This window comes from Macrobrachium nipponense, chromosome 26 (genome assembly GCF_015104395.2).
Source record: "Macrobrachium nipponense isolate FS-2020 chromosome 26, ASM1510439v2, whole genome shotgun sequence".
Taxonomy (NCBI): domain Eukaryota; kingdom Metazoa; phylum Arthropoda; class Malacostraca; order Decapoda; family Palaemonidae; genus Macrobrachium; species Macrobrachium nipponense.
The window spans coordinates 29,575,098-29,581,104 of NC_087215.1; the positions used below are offsets into that span (position 1 = coordinate 29,575,098).

General features: G+C 32.9%; 1 long non-coding RNA gene across 1 annotated transcript in view; it reads right to left on the reverse strand.

Annotated features, from left to right (window-relative positions):
• The window catches only part of LOC135200117 (uncharacterized), a 31,853-nt gene that overhangs the window by 25,763 nt on the left and 83 nt on the right, over nt 1-6,007 (reverse strand). The gene's annotated exons all lie outside the window — the stretch shown is intronic.

Below are 6,007 nucleotides of genomic sequence, written 5' to 3' on the forward strand. Positions count from 1 at the left end.
ACCATTGGAAAATAAAATAACCCTTTTGCATTTACCTACCCAAATACCTTAGCCAAATCCCTGATTAACGTCCAACAAAAGACATCTCCCAAAGACTCTGGGGTCTATGAGATCCCATGCCAGGACTGTGACCAATCTTACATCGGATTTACAGGTAAATCACTTCCCCAGAGATTAATACAACATAAACGGTCAGTTAGGTATGGACAACAGAACTCGGCTATTTTCAACCATAAATGAACATAACCATAGAATAAACTGGAATTTGTCACGTGTAATTTATAGCAGCAACTGCCGGTACAAGAGTCAAATGATGGAATCGGCCTTAATAAAAGAGAAGCAGGTAATGAACATCTCAAAAAAGGAGCGTGGATTTCAGATGTGATCGACGAGGTTTTCATTCAACCAACGCTTAAGAAGATTAGAGGAAGATTATCAGCGGGGGGTGACCTAAATTGGCTTACTTGTGGATGGATCTCTTGGTATAAATACCACCTTTTCTGTAAACTTTTCTCATTCATATACCTTACCTTACAGACCTTACATCTTGTTCGGGTTGCCCCAGGTCCCTCAGTGTGAGGCACCTCTAATGTCTACCAGAGAGTTGCTAGTACATCTTCCGGTATATTTTGCATCTTTCCAATCTTGGATGGTCTGGGATGCAGTTTAGATATTTGTCGAGCTTATTCTTAAACACATCTACGCTCACTCCTGATATATTCCTCAGATGAGCTGGCAACGCATTGAATAGACCGCTGCATTATCGATGCTGGTGCGTAGTGGATTAATGTCCTGTGTGCCTTTCCTTATTTTTTCCTGGTATAGTTTTGGGCACTATTAATCTACCTCTGCTTGCTCTTTCTGATATTTTTAGTTCCATGATATTTTCTGCTATTCCTTCTATCTGTTTCCATGCCTGAATTATCATGTAGCGTTCTCTTCTCCTTTCAAGACTATATAATTTTAAGAATTGTAGTCTTTCCCAGTAGTCTAGGTCCTTAACTTCTTCTATTCTAGCTGTAAAGGACCTTTGTACACTCTCTATTTGTGCAATATCCTTTGATAGTGTGGGTACCATATCATATTGCAATTATTCAAGTGACCACGAACATATGTTTTATAAAAGCATAAATCATGGTGTTCAGCGTTTTCTTGTTTTGAGAAGTGCCGTAACAACATTCCATTTTTGCTTTACAATTTTGCCAACAGAGTTGCTATTTGATCATTGCATAACATGTTCCTATTTCATCATCACACCAAGGTCTTTAACTGCTTCCTTATTTGTGATGGTCTCATTATTAGGTCCCTTATATGCATATAGCTTTCTTTCTGTCTCCATAATTTTATTGATTCAAATTTATCAGAGTTAAATACCATCCTATTTACCTCTGCCCAATCATATACTTTGTTAAGGTCTCTTTGTAGAGCGTTCCTATCTTCATCACAAGTAATTTCTCTACTTATTCTTGTGTCATCTGCGAAACTACTCACTACCGAATCCTTCACATTATTGTCTATGTCTTCAATCATAATAACAAACAGTATTGCAGCTAACACCGTACCTTGCGCACACCGGATATTACCTTGACTTCATCCGATTTCTCGTCGTTTGCAATAACTATCTGTTTTCTGTTGTGTAAAAATTCTTTTAACCATCTTCCTACTTTATCCACGTATTGTGTTTTCTAATTTTCTTCGCTAATATATATGGTCTACTTTATCAAAAGCTTTTGCAAAGTCTAAATAAACCACATCTGTTTCATTTCCGCTTTTCATATTTTTGAATATGTTCTCACGGTGGACTAACAGTTGGGTTTGTGTACTTTTTCCGGGGTACGGAAACCATGGTTTTGTCCTTTATTAAACAAATTATTTTTTATTAAATGTTTCATAATATTTTTCTTCATTACCCTTTCATACACTTTCATAATATGTGATGTTAGACTCACAGGCCTATAATTACTTGCCTCTAGTCTTGATCCACTTTTGAAAGTAGGGGTAATATATGCTAATTTGTGCTCATCATAAATCTTGCCTGTATCTACACTTTGTCTTAATAATATTGCAAGTGGCTTTGCGATAGAATGAACTACTTTCTTTAACAAAATAGCAGGAATTCCATCAGGCCCTGCAGCAGCTCCATTTTTAATTTCATTAATAGCCTGCACAATATCAGCTTCATTAATAATCTATGTCAGCTAAATATTCACTATTTTCATCCTTACTTCTATATCATTATCTTCATTATCTATTCTAGGGGTGAATTCTCTCTTATATCGTTTCTGCCAGTATGTTGCAAATTTCCTTTTTTTCATTCGTTAACCTCCCTTCAATTCTCAGAGGGCCTATTTCTATTCTTCTTTTATTCATCTTCTTCGCATATGAGTATAATAGTTTGGGTTTTGCTTGATATTTAATAGGGTTTTTTCTTCCAAGTCCCGTTTTTCATTTTCTTTGATTGTATAATCTTTTGTTCTGCATTTTCTATCTTACTTTTTAGTTCTAATAAACTTGTTTCCATGCATTTTTTTCTTTGCAAGACCTTTTTTCCACTTTCTGATTTTCTGGAACAAGATCCTTCTGTCTCTTGGTATGCATGAAATGATGTTTATTTTTCTTCTTCGGTATATATTTTTTCCCACTATTTTCTCCAATATTTTATATAATATCTCCGTATTTACCCTTATGTCATCACTTACGAAAATGTTATCCCAATCTTTGTTTAATTCTTCATTATTTCTGACCATTTTATATTTTTACTGTAGAAGTTGTATTTTCCATATCCTTCCCACTTTTTCATTTCTTGCTTATCTCTATTTTCACTTGTTTTGGAATGACTGTTAATTCTATACATTATGGTCTGAAATATTCGCATTATAAACTATTATTTCTTTAACATAATTCATCTCGTTCACAAATACTAGGTCTAAAGTATTTTCCTTTCTTGTTGGCAGGTGATTTATTTGTTGAATGTTGTATTCTAGTAGCATATCTAATAGCTTTTTCAAATTGCCTCTTATCTTCTGCACACTATTACTCTCTTTTTTATATGTATAAGTACAACCACAATCTCCTATTCGTTCTTTCCATTCTACGAAAGGAAAGTTGAAGTCACCAGATAGGAGAATAGTCCAGTCCTTGTGATTTCTACATATATCATCCAATTTTTCAATTATTAAGTCAAACTCTTTAGTATTAGGAGGTCTATATATTACTATGTTCATCAATTTTTCAGATTCAAATTCTACCGCTATTAGTTCACATTCTGAGTTACTATATTTCTCATATATTTTTCCTTGTTTTTTGTCTTTCCCATATATTGCGGTTCCCCCTTGATTCCTATTTTTTCTATCTGATCTATAAGTTTGGAACCCTTTTATTTGATCATCATTCCCAGTCTCTTGGGAATACCAGGTTTCACTTATATTCATTATATCTATTTTCTTTTCATTTTGGGTTAGTTCTTCTAAGTACTCTATTTTTCTTTTTGAGTTACTCGTAACTAAACCCTGCGCATTCATCACTATGATGGTTTGCGTGTTTTCTCCTTCATTTAATACTGGTAGTAATAAGGATTTTCCCATGTCTCTTTCCTGTTCTGGTATGTTGTTCTTTTTTTCATTTCCAGAAATTCTGACATTAAAAAATCCAACTTTTCCATAATATTTGATCTTCCTTCATCATAATTATTCATTTTGTGTCTGAATCTGCAATTTCTCGTTTCTGCAATATCCTCTTGCATAATAAATACAGTTATTATCTCTTGAGTAGAATTTCGGAGCTGATGCTTTGAAATTTTTTGCTGACACCTCTGCATATCTCATTGGTGGTTTGCTTTTCTCTTTTACCTGATATTCTTGATTTCTCTCTTTATTTGTTTCTTTCTTATTTTGGATTTTATTACTTGGTTGGTTATTATTTGATTATGATTCATGCTACAGGGTGCATATATTTGCATTTTTTGTCGAAAACTTACTCCTTTTCCTTCTTTTAGGTTTTTTACATATTTTTTTTTTGTTTTTTTTTTTTTTTTTTGGATGCAGATCTCTGCAATCATCCCCATATCCATCTAAGTATGCACATTTACCATATATTTCATAGTTTTGACATATCTTAGGATGTTTGTAGTAACATCTTTCTCCAAATCTGCAATTCCCTCTTTTTCAAAAGGTTGCAGATTTTGTCTTTCTTGTCTATTTTTTCCTCTTTCCCGTCATTGTATAGATCTGGGTAGAGCCTCTTCGGGATTTGCTTTTCTGTTGTCATATCGTTAATTTATTTCTTCGTAGGTTATGCTGCTTTATTGCCTCATATGTAGTATCAATGAGTATCTCTGCATCCATACTTTTATCTTGTTCTTTGTTTTCCTTATTTTTTTCTGTCATTTCATTTTTGTTTACTTCTCTTCCATTTTCCTCTTCTTCTTTTTCTTCTTCTTCTTCCTCTTACTCTTCTTCTTCATCCTCAACTATTTGTACATTCAATCTTGATTTAATAACATTGTCTATCCATGATAGACATGTTGAACAAAAAATTCTTGTATCTTTTCTCAATCTTGTATTACCTCAGCACACTGTGGATGGGTCGGAATGTTGCATGCAGCACATTTTCTGATTAGGTTTTGTGGATTGACTATGCTATACCAAACCTTACACAGTTTGCATGCTTTTGGCATTCTTTTTCCTAATGCATCAATTAGGATATTCACAAGATTCACCTTATTCATTTTCTTTGTCGGAATATGTTGGTTTATGTATATTTTCTTTATGAGTCTCTTGACCACTTGGATTTTATTTGGAACTTCTTCAATTATTTTCAAGATGTTTTTCATTAGATTTGTTCCAGTTTGAAGGATTATATCCTTCTAATATATCTATGAATGCTTTTGTATCTTTTGGTTAGGACTGTTTGCTGATTTCATAGATGAGAAATGCCAGTTCCCTTCCTGCTACCTCATCGTATTGCGAATCTGCTAAACACGCCAAATTACGCCACCTCTTCCCGCAGTTGGAACTTACTGCCATCTTGTTCTGATTTATAGTATTACACTGATTAAACTAACTTAGAAGACGCTTTATCCTACTATTTTCACACTAATCTTATCACCGATAGTTCACGAACACTTCTAGATATTTCTCAAATTCTAGTCGTATGTTAAACTTGTGATATCTGTTGATTAATCTGACTTCACGCGGGTACGGTCTCACCAAGCAAGATGGCTACTTACTGAAGAGAGAGACAGCAGTCTCTGAAATAATAGTACTTTTCTCTCTATATTTTGGTGTTTTTATGGACTCCTTTTATTAGAGATATATATATATATATATATATATATATATATATATATATATATATATATATATATATATATATATATATATATATATATACCCCCATCACATTAAGGTGGTCCCAATCAACACTACTATCATAGAGGTAATATATATATATATATATAATAGCATTGGGTTAATATATATATAATAAATATTATATAATATATATATATAATATATAATATAATATAGAATATATATATATATATATAATATATATGCAGACCCACTGGAAAGAAATGAAAAGTTGTATATCCTGACCACTGTTGCTTATTTCTAAGCCATTTTCAGAGGACTGATACAAAGTGGTACAGAATCAACATTTGTATGCTAGTAAGACAGTACATATGAACATACAAATGGATAAAAAAAAATTATTACTTTTGACAGTTGTTTGTAGGTGGAGTCCTACCCTAATTAGTGACAGGCCAACTTTTCTAAATCATGCATTATATGTACGTATATGTAAATATATACAATACTGTATATGTAAGTATATGTATTGTTAATTAGGTCAACTTTGAATTCACTGATTCATGATGTTAATCTTAATTGAAGAACCTTTAACATAAAAATGGGTTTGGGCAAAGGCTTTAAAAGCGAAACCTCTGTAATGGATTTACGAAGTGCCACAAGGGAACTTTCTTTCCCCTTATTTCCTAAATGGGATA